This window comes from Oncorhynchus keta, chromosome 1 (assembly GCF_023373465.1).
Source record: "Oncorhynchus keta strain PuntledgeMale-10-30-2019 chromosome 1, Oket_V2, whole genome shotgun sequence".
Lineage (NCBI taxonomy): Eukaryota > Metazoa > Chordata > Actinopteri > Salmoniformes > Salmonidae > Oncorhynchus > Oncorhynchus keta.
The window spans coordinates 12,504,820-12,525,304 of NC_068421.1; the positions used below are offsets into that span (position 1 = coordinate 12,504,820).

At 50.1% G+C, this 20,485-nt stretch overlaps 1 protein-coding gene and 1 long non-coding RNA gene across 7 annotated transcripts in view; both read left to right on the forward strand.

Annotated features, from left to right (window-relative positions):
* LOC118394486 (cytoplasmic dynein 2 heavy chain 1) overlaps window positions 1-20,485 on the forward strand; it is a 399,197-nt gene that overhangs the window by 362,462 nt on the left and 16,250 nt on the right. The gene's annotated exons all lie outside the window — the stretch shown is intronic.
* On the forward strand, window positions 18,281-19,668 carry LOC127920520 (uncharacterized). Of its 2 annotated transcripts, XR_008106540.1 has the most exons (4): window positions 18,281-18,399; window positions 18,447-18,533; window positions 18,581-19,069; window positions 19,258-19,668. It is a non-coding gene; the product is annotated as an uncharacterized LOC127920520 (long non-coding RNA). The 2 variants fall into 2 exon arrangements; XR_008106603.1 differs by lacking the exon at window positions 19,258-19,668 and having other exon boundaries at window positions 18,323-18,533; window positions 18,581-18,975; window positions 19,023-19,201.

Here is a 20,485-nt window from a genome sequence, read left to right on the forward strand (position 1 = left end):
ATTAGTGAAGGGATACACTTTGACGTATTGTTCCATAAACACACACACACACACACACACTCACACTCACACTCACACTCACACTCACACTCACAGACACACACACACACACACTACTCTCAAACACATCCTCATCCAGCCAGTTCTCCTCAAGGTAGTTGGAGTCGGTGTTTCAAGTGTACATGTACAGTGAAATGCTGTTCTTTCAAACTGAAAACCCAACGATGTGATATACACTATTAAAGTAATACTAAGAAGACAAATTAAGAAATATGAAGAAAACAATAATTAACTATATACAGGGTCAGTTCCAATACCATGTTTACAATGTACAGGGATACTGGAGTGATGGAGGTAGATATGTATAGGTGACAGGGATACTGGAGTGATGGAGGTAGATATGTATAGGGGTAAGGAGACAGGGATACTGGAGTGATGGAGGTAGATATGTATAGATATGTATAGGGGTAAGGAGACAGGGATACTGGAGTGATGGATATGATAGGTGACAGGGATACTGGAGGATATGTATAGGGGTAAGGAGACAGGGATACTGGAGTGATGGAGGTAGATATGTATAGGGGTAGACAGGATACTGGAGTGATGGAGGTAGATATGTATAGGGGTAAGGAGACAGGGATACTGGAGTGATGGAGGTAGATATGTATAGGGGTAAGGTGACAGGGATACTGGAGTGATGGAGGTAGATATGTATAGGTGGGGTAAGGAGACAGGGATACTGGAGTGATGGAGGTAGATATGTATAGGGGTAAGGAGACAGGGATACTGGAGTGATGGAGGTAGATATGTATAGGGGTAAGGAGACAGGGATACTGGAGTGATGGAGGTAGATATGTATAGGGGTGTATGTTAGGTGACAGGGATACTGGAGTGATGGAGGTAGATATGTATAGGGGTAAGGAGACAGGACACCGATGACGGAGGCAGATACGCATAGGGCGACATCATGGACACCGGATGACGGATAAGATTACGCATAGGGCATGACATTTGCATGACACCGATGACGGATAAGATTACGCATAGGGCAAGGACATCATGACACCGATGACGGATAGCAGATTACGCAGGTAGATGATCATGGACACCGATGACGGATAGGATTACAGGGCATACATCATGGACACCGATGACGGATGGCAGATTACGCATAGGGCATCATGGACACCGATGACAGGATAACTGATGACGGATAAGATTACGCATATGTAACGACAGGACACCGATGACGGATAGCAGATTACGCATAGGCGACGATGCGGACACCGATGACGGATAGCAGATTACGTACAGGGCATGACATCGATCACCGATGACGGATGCAGATTACGCATAGGGCAACATCGCGGACACCGATGACGGATGGCAGATTACGCATAGTGCAAGGATTGGGGGATAGATATGACGGATAGATATGTATAGGGCATGACAGGATAACCGATGACGGATAAGATACGTATAGGGCAAGGGAGACATCATGACACCGATGACGGATAGCAGATTACGCATAGGGCGGGATCATGGACAACGATGACGGATAGCAGATTACGCATAGGGCAAGCGATCATTGATCGGATCACCGATGACGGATACGGCAGATTACGCATGGGGGCGACATCGGATCAATCGATGACGGATGCAGATTACGCATAGGGCGATCGATGGATCACCGATGACGGATAGCAGATTACGCATAGGCAGGATGATCAGATCACCGATGACGGATGCTAAGATTACGCATGGGGCAAGATGATCATGACACCGATGACGGATAAGATTACGCATAGGGCAAATGACATCATGACAATCGATGACGGATAAGATTACGCATAGGGCAAGACGATCATGACACGATGACGGATAAGATTACGCATAGGGCATGACATCGGGACACCGATGACGGATGCAGATTACGCATGCAATGACATCGAGACACCGATGACGGATAAGATTACGCATAGGGCACGATCATGATCAACGATGACGGATAAGATTACGCATAGGCGACATCGATAAGGACACCGATGACGATGCAGATTACGCAGGGCAAGACATCATGACAATCGATGACGGATCAGATTACGCATGACGGATGCTAAGATGACACCGATGACGGATGCAGATTACGCATTATAGGAATGCGGACAGGACACCGGAGATGACGGATAAGATTACGCATAGGGCATGACATCATGACAACCGATGACGGATAAGATTACGCATAGGGCAAGGACGATCATGGGAACCGATGACGGATGCAGATTACGCATAGGCATGATCATGATCACCGATGACGGATAAGATTACGCATAGGCAAAGACATCATGATCAATCGATGACGGATAGCAGATTACGCATAGGGCAAATGACATCGCGGACACCGATGACGGATAGCAGATTACGCATAGGCACGGATGATGACGGATAAGATTACGCATAGGGCGACATCATGATCACCGATGACGGATGCAGATTACGCATTAGGGCAAAATGACATCAGGACACCGATGACGGATAGCAGATTACGCATAGGGCGACATCATGATCAACCGATGACGGATGCAGATTACGCATAGGACATCGGACAGATCGCATGACGGATAGATTACGCATAGGAAGGACATGGACACCGATGACGGATAGCAGATTACGCATAGGGCAATGACATCGGACACCGATGACGGATAAGATTACGCATAGGGCGATTATGACAATCGATGACGGATGCAAGATTACGCATAGGTGACATCATGACACCGATGACGGATAGATTACGCATAGGGCATGGCACGGAGGACAATCGATGACGATGCAGATTACGCATGATACGATCATGACACCGATGACGGATAGCAGATTACGCATAGGCAAGGACAGGATGATCGATGACGGATAGCAGATTACGCATAGGGCATGACGATCATGGATACCGATGACGGATAGCAGATTACGCATAGGGGTAATGACATCATGATCAACGATGACGGATGCAGATTACGCATAGGGCAAGCACATCGGACACCGATGACGGATAGCAGATTACGCATCCAAGACGATCGACGACAACCGATGACGGATGCAGATTACGCATAGGAGATCATGAGGACACCGATGACGGATAAGATTACGCATGGGAAGGCGACGGGACACCGATGACGGATAGCAGATTACGCATAGGGCGACATGACACCGATGACGGATGCAGATTACGCATAGGGAAGGACACCGATGACGGATGCAGATTACGCATAGGACGACACCGATGACGGATGCAGATTACGCATGGATGACATCACGGATGATTACGCAGATTACGCATAGATGACGGAGCGCAGACACCGATGACGGACGGATAGCAGATTACGCATGAATGACGACATGATCGGACACCGATGACGGATGCAGATTACGCATAGGGCAAAGACATCATGGACACCGATGACGGATGCAGATTACGCATAGGGCGACATCGACACCGATGACGGATGCAGATTACGCATAGGGCAAATGACATCAGGACACCGATGACGGATAGCAGATTACGCATAGGGCAATGAGACAGGATACCGATGACGGATAGCAGATTACGTACAGGGAGACATCATGACACCGATGACGGATAGCAGATTACGCATAGGGCAGACATCATGATCACCGATGACGGATGCAGATTACGCATAGGCAAGATGACATCAGACACCGATGACGGATAGCAGATTACGCATAGGGGACAGACATCATGGGACACCGATGACGGATAGCAGATTACGCATAGGGCAAGGACACAGGACACCGATGACGGATAGCAGATTACGCATAGGATGACATCATGACACCGATGACGGATGCAGATTACGCATAGGGCATGACGAGATCACCGATGACGGATGCGAGATTACGCATGGACGATCATGGATACCGATGACGGATAGCAGATTACGCATGGGGGACACTGACATGGATCACCGATGACGGATGCAGATTACGACACTGCAGGACATCATGATCACCGATGACGGATGCAGATTACGCATAGGCATTGAGACAGACACCGATGACGGATGCAGATTACGCATAGGGCAAGACATCATGACACCGATGACGGATGCAGATTACGCATAGGGAGGACATCATGACACCGATGACGGATGCAGATTACGCATAGGGCAAATGACATCAGGACACCGATGACGGATAGCAGATTACGCATAGGCATGACATCAGGACACCGATGACGGATGCAGATTACGCATAGGCGATGACAGGACACCGATGACGGATAAGATTACGCATAGGGCAAGACGATGATTTCGATGACGGATAGCAGATTACGCATAGGGCAAGACATGGACACCGATGACGGATAAGATTACGCATAGGGCAATGACATCATGACACCGATGACGGATGCAGATTACGCATATGATGGGACACCGATGACGGATAAGATTACGCATAGGCAACGGATCAGACACCGATGACGGATGCAGATTACGCATATTAGGCGACGATCAGGACACCGATGACGGATGCAGATTACGCATAGGGCCAGGACGATCATGGGACACCGATGACGGATAAGATTACGCATTAGGACGATCAGGACACCGATGACGGATAGCAGATTACGCATGGGCAGACACAGATGCACCGATGACGGATGCAGATTACGCATAGGGCATGATGACATGACGGACACCGATGACGGATAGCAGATTACGCATAGGGCAATGACAGGACAACCGATGACGGATGCAGATTACGCATAGGGCGACATCGCGGACACCGATGACGGATAAGATTACGTATTGGCGACATCAGACACCGATGACGGATAAGATTACGCATAGGGCAAGACATTTGCGGACAACCGATGACGGATAGATTACGCACAGGGATCAGGACACCGATGACGGATGATTACGCATAGGGCATGATCAGACACCGATGACGGATGCAGATTACGCATAGGGCGAAGATGCGGACACCGATGACGGATAAGATTACGCACAGGGCAATGACATCATGACACCGATGACGGATAGCAGATTACGCATAGACACGGACACCGATGACGGATAAGATTACGCACAGGCGATCAACCGATGACGGATAGCAGATTACGCATAGGGCGACATCATGACACCGATGACGGATGCAGATTACGCATAGGGGCGACAGGACACCGATGACGGATGCAGATTACGCATAGGCAGGCGAATGCGGATAACCGATGACGGATAGCAGATTACGCACAGGCGATCAGATCAATCGATGACGGATAAGATTACGCATAGGGCAAGACGATCATGACACCGATGACGGATAGCAGATTACGCATAGGGCAAGGCAGACACCGATGACGGATGAGATTACGATGACGGATAGCAGATTACGCATAGGGCAATCGCGACGGACACCGATGACGGATGCAGATTACGCATAGGGCAATTACGACATCAGGACACCGATGACGGATAGCAGATTACGCATAGGGCGACATCAGGATTGACGGATAGCAGATTACGCATAGGGCAAGATGACAGGGACACCGATGACGGATAGCAGATTACGCATAGGGCAAGCGATGACGGATGCCGATGACGGAGGCAGATTACGCATAGGGAATGATGACAGACCGATGACGGATAGCAGATTACGCATAGGGCAAGGAGACGGGGACACCGATGACGGATGCAGATTACGCATAGGGCAAGGAGATCAGGACACGATGACGGATGCAGATTACGCATAGGGAAAGGCGACAGGACACCGATGACGGATGCAGATTACGCATAGGCGGACGATCAGGACACCGATGACGGATAGCAGATTACGCATAGGGCAATGACAGGACACCGATGACGGATGCAGATTACGCATGAGGCGACATGGATACCGATGACGGATAGCAGATTACGCATAGGGCAAGGAGACAGACACCGAGATGACGGATAGATTACGCATAGGCAATGACATCATGACACGATGACGGATAAGATTACGCACAGGGCACATCGGACACCGATGACGGATGCAGATTACGTACAGGGGCGATGACGGACACCGATGACGGATAAGATTACGCATAGGCACGACATCGCGGACAACCGATGACGGATGCAGATTACGCATGGGCGACATGGGACAATCCGATGACGGATAGCAGATTACGCATAGGGCAACGACATCAGACACCGATGACGGATAGCAGATTACGCATAGGGCAAGGCGACAGGACAACGATGACGGATAGCAGATTACGCATTAGGGCAACATCAGGACACCGATGACGGATAGCAGATTACGCATAGGGCATGACGATCATGACACCGATGACGGATAAGATTACGCATAGGCACGGGCGACAGGATCACCGATGATGACGGATGCAGATTACGCATAGGGGAGGTGACATGGGACACCGATGACGGATCAGATTACGCATAGGGCGCAATCATGACCAGATGACGGATGCAGATTACGCATGTACAGGGGCGATCAGGACACCGATGACGGATAGCAGATTACGCATAGGGCAAGGACATCGGGACACCGATGACGGATAGCAGATTACGCATAGGGCAACGACATCACTGATCACCGATGACGGATAGCAGATTACGCATAGGGCAAGGCGATCATGGACACCGATGACGGATAGCAGATTACGCATAGGGCAACGACGATCAGACACCGATGACGGATAGCAGATTACGCATAGGGCAAGGACGGCGGACACCGATGACGGATAAGATTACGCATGACAAGGACATCAGACACCGATGACGGATGCAGATTACGCATAGGGCAAGGAACGATCAGGATCAACCGATGACGGATAGCAGATTACGCATAGGGCATCATGGACACCGATGACGGATAAGCAGATTACGCATAGGGCGCGACATCGACACCGATGACGGATGCAGATTACGCATAGGCAAGATCAGATCACCGATGACGGATGCAGATTACGCATAGGGGAACGATGATTACCGATGACGGATAAGATTACGCATAGGGCATGACATCAGACACCGATGACGGATGCAGATTACGCATAGGGCAAATGACATCATGACACCGATGACGGATGCAGATTACGCACAGGGGAATGAACGCGGACACCGATGACGGATAGCAGATTACGCATAGGGCAAGACACAGGACACCGATGACGGATATAGATTACGCATATCAACACCGATGACGGATGCAGATTACGCATAGGGCAAGCGATCAGGACACCGATGACGGATAAGATTACGCATAGGCAAGGACAGGACACCGATGACGGATAGCAGATTACGCATAGGGCAGACGACGGACACCGATGACGGATAGCAGATTACGCATAGGGGAAGACGGACACCGATGACGGATAGCAGATTACGCATAGGGCAAGGATCAGGACACCAGATGACGGATAGCAGATTACGCATAGGGCAAGACGATGACATGACACCGATGACGGATAGCAGATTACGCATTATTAGGGCACCGATGACGGATAAGAGATTACGCACAGGATCACCGATGACGGATAAGATTACGCATAGGGCAAGACGATCGGACACCGATGACGGATGCAGATTACGCATAGGGCAAGACGACATGGATCAATCGATGACGGATAGCAGATTACGCATAGGGCAAGGCGACATGGACACCGATGACGGATAAGCAGATTACGCATAGGGCAAGACGATCAGGACACCGATGACGGATGCAGATTACGCATAGGCAAACGTGACATGGACACCGATGACGGATAGCAGATTACGCATAGGGCAAGGACGATGGACACCGATGACGGATAGCAGATTACGCATAGGGCAAGGACATCAGGACACCGATGACGGATGCAGATTACGCATAGGGGGAAGACATCGATGACGGATAGCAGATTACGCATAGGGCAAGACATGGACACCGATGACGGATGCAGATTACGCATAGGGCAAAATGAAGACAGGACACCGATGACGGATAAGATTACGCATAGGCAGATACGATAGACGGACACCGATGACGGATAGCAGATTACGCATAGGGCAAGGCGACGAGATCAACCGATGACGGATAGCAGATTACGCATTGGGCATGACATCATGGACACCGATGACGGATGCAGATTACGCATAGGGCAATGACAGATGACGGATAAGATTACGCATAGGGGCAAGGACATCATGGACAACCGATGACGGATGCAGATTACGCATAGGGCATGACATCATGACGGACACCGATGACGGATAGCAGATTACGCATAGGGCATGACATCGCGGACACCGATGACGGATAGCAGATTACGCATAGGGCAAGACGATCAGGACACCGATGACGGATAGCAGATTACGCATAGGGCAATGCGATCGATGCGGACACCGATGACGGATAAGATTACGCATAGGGCAGACGATCGGCGGACACCGATGACGGATAGCAGATTACGCATGATGGATAGACATCATGGATTACACCGATGACGGATGCAGATTACGCATAGGGCATGACGGATCAGGACACCGATGACGGATGCAGATTACGCAAGGCGACGGATACCGATGACGGATAGAGATTACGTGCAACGCATGGACACCGATGACGGATGCAGATTACGCATAGGGCAAGAGACGGAGATGACGGATGCAGATTACGCATAGGGCAAAAGATCATGGACACCGATGACGGATAGCAGATTACGCATAGGGCAATGACATCAGATCACCGATGACGGATAAGATTACGCATTAGGGCGACATCAGACACCGATGACGGATGCAGATTACGCATAGGCGACGGGATCAACCGATGACGGATAAGATTACGCATAGGGCAAGGACGATCAGGACACCGATGACGGATAGCAGATTACGCATAGGGCAAGATCAGGATCACCGATGACGGATAGCAGATTACGCATAGGGCGATCGACACCGATGACGGATAAGATTACGCATAGGGCGACATAACCGATGACGGATGCAGATTACGCATATGATACGGACACCGATGACGGATAGCAGATTACGCATAGGGCAAGGACATCGGGACACCGGATGACGGATGCAGATTACGCATAGGGCATTACAGGACACCGATGACGGATAAGATTACGCATAGGCAAGGCGATGGACACCGATGACGGATGCAGATTACGTACAGGCAGGCGATTAGGGACACCGATGACGGATGGCAGATTACGCATAGGGCAAGGAGACAGGACACCGGACGGACAGATTACGATGACGGATAAGATTACACCGATGACGGAGGCAGATTACGCGACGGATGACGGACACCGATGACGGATGCAGATTACGCATAGGGCAATGACGATGGACACCGATGACGGATGCAGATTACGCATGACGGGCGGCGATTAACAGGACACCGATGACGGATAGCAGATTACGCATAGGGCAAGGCGATCAGGACACCGATGACGGATGCAGATTACGCATAGGGCATGACAGATTACCGACGCGACGGATAGCAGATTACGCAGTGACGGACAGCGGACACCGATGACGGATAGATTACGCATAGGGCAAGGAGACATGACACCAGATGACGGAGGCAGATTACGCATAGGGCAAGACGACTGCGATCACCGATGACGGATAGCAGATTACGCATGTTAGGCGACAGATCACCGATGACGGATAGCAGATTACCAGATGACGGATCATGGACACCGATGACGGGATAAGATTACGCATGCAAGGACGGCGGACACCGATGACGGAGGCAGATTACGCATAGGGATGACGGATCACCGATGACGGATAAGATTACGCATAGGGCAAATGATCAGGACACCGATGACGGATAGCAGATTACGCATAGGGCGACGGGATCAACACGATGACGGATAGCAGATTACGCATAGGGCAAGGATCAGACACCGATGACGGATAAGATTACGCATAGATGACAGGATGACACCGATGACGGATAGCAGATTACGCATAGGGGCATGGACGATCAGACACCGATGACGGATGCAGATTACGCATAGGGCAAAGACAGGACACCGCAGATGACGGATAGCAGATTACGCATGCCAGGGACATGACACCGATGACGGATAAGATTACGCATAGGGCAAGGATTTAGACACCGATGACGGATGCAGATTACGCATAGGGCATGACAGGACACCGATGACGGATAGCAGATTACGCATAGGGCAAGGAGACACCGATGACGGATGCAGATTACGATGGGCAGGAGATTACGATGACACGACGATGAGGATACACAGATTACGCATGATCGATTATGGACACCGATGACGGATAGCAGATTACGCATAGGGCATGAGATCAGGACACCGATGACGGATAAGATTACGCATAGGGCAAGGCAGACAGGACACCGATGACGGATAGCAGATTACGCATAGGGCAAGGACGATGGACACCGATGACGGAGGCAGATACGCATGTGGGATGCAGACACCGATGACGGGATAGATAGATGACATAGGGGCGGACACCACCGATGACGGATAGCAGATTACGCATAGGGAAGGACACCGATGACGGATGATTACGCATAGGGGCAAGGACGAGGATACCAGATTACGCAGATACGCATGATAGACAGGACACCGATGACGGATAGCAGATTACGCATAGGGCAGGAGACAGGATACCGATGACGGATATAGATTACGCATAGGGCAGGAGACGGAGGCGGATTACCGATGACGGATAGCAGATTACGCATAGGGCAAGGATATCATGGACACCGATGACGGATGCAGATTACGCATAGGGCAAATGACATCAGGATCAATCGATGACGGATGCAGATTACGCATAGGGCATGATCAGGACACCGATGACGGATAGGCAGATTACGCATGGGACGCGGACACCGATGACGGATGCAGATTACGCATAGGGCGATGGACACCGATGACGGATGCAGATTACGCATAGGGCAAGGACGAGATGCGGACACCGATGACGGATGCAGATTACGCATAGGGCATGACGACGGACAGATGACGGATAAGATTACGCATAGGGCAAGGCGACATGATCAACCGATGACGGATAAGATTACGCATAGGGGCAAGGACGATGACAGGACACCGATGACGGATAGCAGATTACGCATAGGGCAAGGAGACAGGACACCGATGACGGAGGCAGATTACGCATAGGGCAAGGATCAGGATACTGATGACGGATGGAGGTAGATATGCATAGGGAAGACTGACAGGATACTGATGACGGATAGCAGATTACGCATAGGGCAGGACACCGATAATCGATGACGGAGGCAGATTACGCATAGGGGATGACACTGGAGTGACGGATGGCAGATTACGCATAGGGCAAGGCGACAGGACACCGATGACGGAGGCAGATTACGCATAGGGCAAGGCGACAGGACGGACCGATGACGGATAAGATTACGCATAGGGCAAGACACAGGACACCGATGACGGATAAGATTACGCATAGGGCATGACAGGACACCGATGATGACGGATAAGATACGCATAGGGCAGATGATTACAGATGACGATGACGGGAGGCAGATTACGATAGGGATGACAGATTACGATGACGGATGCAGATTACGCATAGGGAATGACATCAGGACACCGATGACGGATAGCAGATTACGCATAGGGCAAGAGATCAGACACCGATGACGGATAGCAGATTACGCATAGGGCAAGACGACAGGACACCGATGACGGATATTTGACAGATTACGCACAGGGCAAGGCGATCAGACACCGATGACGGATAGCAGATTACGCATAGGGCAAGGCGACATCGGACACCGATGACGGATGCAGATTACGCATAGGGCAGGACAGACACCGATGACGGATAGCAGATTACGCATAGGGCAAGGCGACATGGACACCGATGACGGATAGCAGATACGCATAGGGCAAGGAGACAGGACACCGATGACGGATAGCAGATTACGCATAGGGCAAATGCGACGCGGACACCGATGACGGATGCAGATTACGCATAGGGCAAGACGGACACCCGATGACGGATGCAGATTACGCATAGGGCAAGACGATCACGACACCGATGACGGATGCAGATTACGCATAGGCAAGGATCAGGACACCGATGACGGATAGAGATTACGCATAGGGCAAGGCGACAGGGACACCGATGATGACGGATGCAGATACGCATAGGGGGACGACATGACAGGACAACCGATGACGGGGCAGATTACGCATAGGCAAGGACAGATACCGGATGACGGATAAGATTACGCCGGGGACGACACTAAGATTACGCATAGGGCAAGGACGATCAGGACACCGGATGACGGAGGCAGATTACGCATAGGGCAAGGCGACAGGACACCGGATGACGGATGCAGATACGCATAGGGCAAGGATCAGATCACCGATGACGGATGCAGATTACGCATAGGCAAGGACATGGGACACCGATGACGGATAGCAGATTATGATAGGGCAAGGACAAGGACACCGATGACGGATGCAAGATTACGTACAGGCATTAACTGGACACCGATGACGGAGGCAGATTACGCATAGGGCAAGACGATCAGGACACCGATGACGGATAGCAGATTACGCAGGGCAAGACGAGAGACACCGATGACGGATAGCAGATTACGCATAGGGCAAGGACATCAGGACACCGATGACGGATGCAGATTACGCATAGGGCGACATCAGGACACCGATGACGGATAAGCAGATTACGCATAGGGCAAGACACGAGACAGACAATCGATGACGGATAAGATTACGCAGGGCATGACATGGACACCGATGACGGATAGCAGATTACGCATAGGGCAAGACATCGACGACACCGATGACGGATAGCAGATTACGCATAGGGCAAGGCGATCGATGATCACCGATGACGGATAGCAGATTACGCATAGGGCAAGATGATCAGGACACCGATGACGGATAGCAGATTACGCATAGGGCAAGGACGATCAGGACACCGATGACGGATGCAGATTACGCATAGGATGGACATGACGGACACCGATGACGGATGCAGATTACGCATAGGCGACGACGACACCCAGATGACGGATAAGATTACGCATAGGGCAATGACATCAGGACACCGATGACGGATAGCAGATTACGCATAGGGCAAGGACATCGGACACCGATGACGGATAGCAGATTACGCATAGGGCAAGATGATCAGGATGACCGATGACGGATAGCAGATTACGCATAGGGCAAGGCGACAGGACACCGATGACGGATAAGATTACGCATAGGGCAAGGCGATCTGCGGACACCGATGACGGATAAGATTACGCATAGGGCAAACAGGACACCGATGACGGATAGCAGATTACGCAGGGCAAGATGACGATCAGGACACCGATGACGGATAAGATTACGCATAGGGCAAGGACGATACTGGAGATGACGGATGCAGATTACGCATAGGGGCATGACACAGACACCGATGACGGATAGCAGATTACGCATAGGGCAATGGGATGACGGACACCGACGGATGCAGATTACGCATAGGGCAAGGCGATGACAGACACCGATGACGGATGCAGATTACGCATAGCGGCAAGGCGACAGGGACACCGATGACGGATAGCAGATTACGCATAGACGGAAGGCGGATTACCGATGACGGATGCAGATTACGCATAGGGCAAGGACGACAGATCACACCGATGACGGATAGCAGATTACGCATAGGGCAAGATGACAGACACCGATGACGGATGGCAGATTACGCAGGGGATGCGACGGACACCGGATGACGGATAAGATTACGCATAGGGCATGATCAGGACACCGATGACGGATAGCAGATTACGCATAGGAGACAGGCGATCATGATCACCGATGACGGATGCAGATTACGCATAGGGCAAGGAGATCAGATTACGGACACCGATGACGGATGCAGATTACGCATAGGGCAAGACGACAGGACACCGATGACGGATAGCAGATTACGCATAGGGCAAGACGATCGGACAATCGATGACGGATAAGATTACGCATAGGGCAAAACGACGATCATGACACCGATGACGGATGCAGATTACGCATAGGGCAAGGCGATCAGGACACCGATGACGGATGGATAAGATTACGCATAGGGCAAGACAGGACACCGATGACGGATGCAGATTACGCATAGGGCAAAGACGAGGACACCGATGACGGATGCAGATTACGCATAGGACAGGACACCGATGACGGATGCAGATTACGCATAGGGCAAGGCGACAGGATACCGATGATGACGGATAGCAGATTACGCATAGGGGACAGGACAACGGATGACGGATGCAGATTACGCACAGGGCGACGACGGACACCGATGACGGATAAGATTACGCATAGGGCATGACGACATGATACCGATGACGGATGCAGATTACGCATAGGGCAAGACGATCAGGACACCGATGACGGATAGCAGATTACGCATAGGGGCATTGATCGGAGATCACCGATGACGGATAGCAGATTACGCATAGGGCAACGACATCAGGACACCGATGACGGATGCAGATTACGCATAGGGGCAAGACAGGATTGACACCGATGACGGATGCAGATTACGCATAGGGCAAGCGACAGGACACCGATGACGGATAGCAGATTACGCATAGGGCAACGGACATCAGGACACCGATGACGGATGCAGATTACGCATAGGGCAATGCGATCATGGACAACCGATGACGGATAAGATTACGCATAGGGCAAGGCGATCATGACACCGATGACGGGCAGATTACGCATAGGGCAACGATCAGGACACCGATGACGGATAAGATTACGCATAGGGCAACATCAGGATTACCGGATGACGGATGCAGATTACGCATAGGGCAAGACGATCATGGACACCGATGACGGATAGCAGATTACGCATAGGGCAAGACAGGATTGGGACACCGATGACGGATAAGATTACGCATAGGGCGACAGGACGGATGACGGATAAGATTACGCATAGGGCAAGACATCATGACACGATGACGGATAGCAGATTACGCATAGGGGCGACGGATCGATCGGATCAACCGATGACGGATAAGATTACGCATAGGAACATCAGGACAATCGATGACGGATAAGATTACGCATAGGGCAAGGCGATACAGGACACCGATGACGGATAGCAGATTACGCATAGGGCAAGACGATGGAGGACACCGATGACGGATAAGCAGATTACGCATAGGGATATGCGAGGCGGACACCGATGACGGATGATGCAGATTACGCATAGGGCATGACATCATGATCACCGATGACGGATGCAGATTACGCATAGGGCAATGACGATCGCAGGACACCGATGACGGATAAGATTACGCATAGGGGATGGTGATGATTAATCGATGACGGAGGCAGATTACGCATAGGGCAAGGACACAGGGACACCGATGACGGATAGCAGATTACGCATAGGGCAAGACGATCATGGATCACCGATGACGGATAGCAGATTACGCATAGGGCAATGACGATCATGGACACCGATGACGGATAGCAGATTACGCATAGGGCAATGACACGGCGGACACCGATGACGGATAGCAGATTACGCATAGGGCAAGGGATCAGGATTTGACCGATGACGGATAAGATTACGCATAGGGCAAGGACATCACGGACACCGATGACGGATAGATTACGCATAGGGGTAAGATGATCGCGGACACCGATGACGGATAGCAGATTACGCATAGGCAAGACATGGATCACCGATGACGGATAAGATTACGCATAGGGGCGACAGGGACACCGATGACGGATGCAGATTACGCATAGGGCAAGGCGACCGATGACACCGATGACGGATAAGATTACGCATAGGGCAAGACGATTATGGACACCGATGACGGATAGGCAGATTACGCATAGGGCAAGACGATCAGGACAATCGATGACGGATAAGATTACGCATAGGGCAAGGACGACATCATGACACCGATGACGGATGCAGATTACGCATAGGGGAAAGACGATCGGACACCGATGACGGATGCAGATTACGCATAGGGCAAGGACGACATGGACACCGATGACGGATGCAGATTACGCATAGGGCAAGGCGACAGGATCAACCGATGACGGATGCAGATTACGCATAGGGCAAGGCAGATTACACCGATGACGGATAAGATTACGCATAGGCGACATGCGGACAATCGATGACGGATAGCAGATTACGCATAGGGCAAGGACGATTGGGACACCGATGACGGATGCAGATTACGCATAGGGCAAGGACACATGGACACCGATGACGGATTACGTAGATTACGCATGACGGATATAAGATGACAGGATACCGATGACGGATGCAGATTACGCATAGGGCAAGGCGACGAGGACACCGATGACGGATAAGCAGATTACGCATAGGGCAAGGACGATCGGACACCGATGACGGATAAGATTACGCATAGGGAAGGACAGGGACACCGATGACGGATGCAGATTACGCATAGGGCAACGATCAGGACACCGATGACGGATAGGCAGATTACGCATCGAACGCGACGGATGCCGATGACGGATAGATTACGCATAGGGCAAGGACGACGGCGGACACCGATGACGGATAGAGATTACGCATAGGGCATCACGGTGGACACCGATGACGGATGCAGATTACGCATGTATAGGCGACATGACACAATCGATGACGGATAAGATTACGCATAGGGCAAGGCGACATCGGACACCGATGACGGATAGCAGATTACGCATAGGGCAAGGATCAGGACACCGATGACGGATAAGATTACGCATAGGGCAAGGATCAATGATTACCGATGACGGATGCAGATTACGCATAGGGCAAGGACGGATCATGGACACCGATGACGGATAGCAGATTACGCATAGGGCAATGCACAGGATCAACCGATGACGGATAGCAGATTACGCATAGGGCAAGATGACAGGATACACCGATGACGGATAAGATTACGCATAGGGCAAAGATGACATGGTATACAACCGATGGGATAGGTGATTACGCATAGGGCATGACATCAGGATACAGATGACGACGGATAAGCAGATTACGCATAGGGACATGATTACACCGATGACGGATAGCAGATTACGCATAGGGCATGACATTTGCGGATACCGATGACGGATAGCAGATTACGCATAGGGCAACGGAGACATCATGATACCGATGACGGATAGCAGATACGCATAGGGCAAGGGCGATACATGGGGACACCGATGACGGATAGCAGATTACGCATAGGGCAAGGCGATCAATGACACCGATGACGGATAGCAGATACGCATAGGGGAAGGCGACAGGATCACCGATGACGGATAGCAGATTACGCATAGGGCACGCGATGACAGGACACCGATGACGGATAGCAGATTACGCATAGGGCAAGACAGGGACACCGATGACGGATAGCAGATTACGCATAGGGGTAGACGATCAGGATACAACCGATGACGGATAGATACGCATAGGGCAAATGACGACAGGGACACCGATGACGGATAAGATTACGCATAGGGCAAGGTGACAGGGACACCGATGACGGATGCAGATTATGCAGAGGGGCAAGATGACCAGGACACTGATGACGGATGCAGATTACGCAGAGGGGCAAGGATACATTGGGACACCGGGTGACGGATAAGATTACGCATAGGGCAAGACGACAGGATTAACCGATGACGGATAAGATTACGCATAGGGCAAGACAGGGATACCGATGACGGATAGCAGATTACGCATAGGGGTAAGACATCAGGGATACCGATGACGGATGCAGATTACGCAGAGGGCAAGATGACAGGATCACCGATGACGGGATAGCAGATTACGCATAGGGCAAGGTGATCATGACAACCGATGACGGATAGCAGATTACGCATAGGGCAGGGGCGACATGGATAACCGATGACGGATAAATAGATTACGCATAGGGGGATAAGACAGGGACACCGATGACGGATAAGATTACGCATAGGGCAAGGACATGGACACCGATGACGGATAAGATTACGCATAGGCGACAGGATTACACCGATGACGGATGCAGATTACGCATAGGGGTAAAGGACATGGACACCGATGACGGATAGCAGATTACGCATAGGGCAATGACATCAGGACACCGATGACGGATGGAGGTAGATATGTATAGGGAAGGACACAGGGATACTGATGATGGAGGCAGATATGTATAGGGGAAGGAGACAGGGATACTGGAGTGATGGAGGTAGATATATATGTATAGGTGACAGGGATACTGGTGTGATGGAGGTAGATATGTATAGGGGTAAGGAGACAGGGATACTGGTGTGATGGAGGTAGATATGTATAGGTGACAGGGATACTGGAGTGATGGAGGTAGATATGTATAGGGGTAAGGTGACAGGGATACTGGAGTGATGGAGGTAGATATGTATAGGGGTAAGGAGACAGGGATACTGGAGTGATGGAGGTAGATATGTATAGGTGACAGGGATACTGGAGTGATGGAGGTAGATATGTATAGGTGTAAGGTGACAGGGATACTGGAGTGATGGAGGTAGATATGTATAGGGGTAAGGTGACAGGGATACTGGAGTGATGGAGGTAGATATGTATAGGTGACAGGGATACTGGAGTGATGGAGGTAGATATGTATAGGGGTAAGGTGACAGGGATACTGGAGTGATGGAGGTAGATATGTATAGGGGTAAGGTGACAGGGATACTGGAGTGATGGAGGTAGATATGTATAGGGGTAAGGTGACAGGGATACTGGAGTGATGGAGGTAGATATGTATAGGGGTAAGGAGACAGGGATACTGAAGTGATGGAGGTAGATATGTATAGGGGTAAGGTGACAGGGATACTGGAGTGATGGAGGTAGATATGTATAGGGGTAAGGAGACAGGGATACTGGAGTGATGGAGGTAGATATGTATAGGGGTAAGGTGACAGGGATACTGGTGTGATGGAGGTAGATATGTATAGGGGTAAGGAGACAGGGATACTGGAGTGATGGAGGTAGATATGTATAGGGGTAAGGTGACAGGGATACTGGTGTGATGGAGGTAGATATGTATAGGGGTAAGGTGACAGGGATACTGGTGTGATGGAGGTAGATATGTATAGGGGTAAGGTGACAGGGATACTGGAGTGATGGAGGTAGATATGTAGAGGGGTAAGGTGACAGGGATACTGGAGTGATGGAGGTAGATATGTATAGGGGTAAGGTGACAGGGATACTGGAGTGATGGAGGTAGATATGTATAGGTGACAGGGATACTGGAGTGATGGAGGTAGATATGTATAGGGGTAAGGAGACAGGGATACTGGAGTGATGGAGGTAGATATGTATAGGGGTAAGGTGACTCGGCATCAGGATATAAGATAAACAGAGTAGCAGCAGCTTGTATGTGAATTGGTGTGTGTGTGTGTAGAGTCAGTATACAGAGCCTTCGGAAGGTTCTCAGACCCCTTGACTTGTTCCACATTTTGTCACGTTACAGCCTCATTCTAAAATTGATTAAATAGTTTTTCTCCCCCTCATCAATCTACACACATGCTTGTGAGTAAGCATTTCACTGTAAGGTCTACTACACCTGTTGTATTCAGCATTTCACTGTAAGGTCTACTACACCTGTTGTATTCAGCATTTCACTGTAAGGTCTACTACACCTGTTGTATTCAGCATTTCACTGTACACCTGTTGTATTCAGCATTTCACTGTACGGTCTACTACACCTGTTGTATTCAACATTTCACTGTAAGGTCTACTACACCTGTTGTATTCAGCATTTCACTGTACACCTGTTGTATTCAGCATTTCACTGTACGGTCTACTACACCTGTTGTATTCAACATTTCACTGTAAGGTCTACTACACCTGTTGTATTCAACATTTCACTGTAAGGTCTACTACACCTGTTGTATTCAGCATTTCACTGTAAGGTCTACTACACCTGTTGTATTCAACATTTCACTGTAAGGTCTACTACACCTGTTGTATTCAACATTTCACTGTAAGGTCTACTACACCTGTTGTATTCAGCATTTCACTGTAAGGTCTACTACACCTGTTGTATTCAACATTTCACTGTAAGGTCTACTACACCTGTTGTATTCAACATTTCACTGTAAGGTCTACTACACCTGTTGTATTCAACATTTCACTGTAAGGTCTACTACACCTGTTGTATTCAGCATTTCACTGTAAGGTCTACTACACCTGTTGTATTCAGCATTTCACTGTAAGGTCTACTACACCTGTTGTATTCAACATTTCACTGTAAGGTCTACTACACCTGTTGTATTCAACATTTCACTGTAAGGTCTACTACACCTGTTGTATTCAGCATTTCACTGTAAGGTCTACTACACCTGTTGTATTCAGCATTTCACTGTAAGGTCTACTACACCTGTTGTATTCAACATTTCACT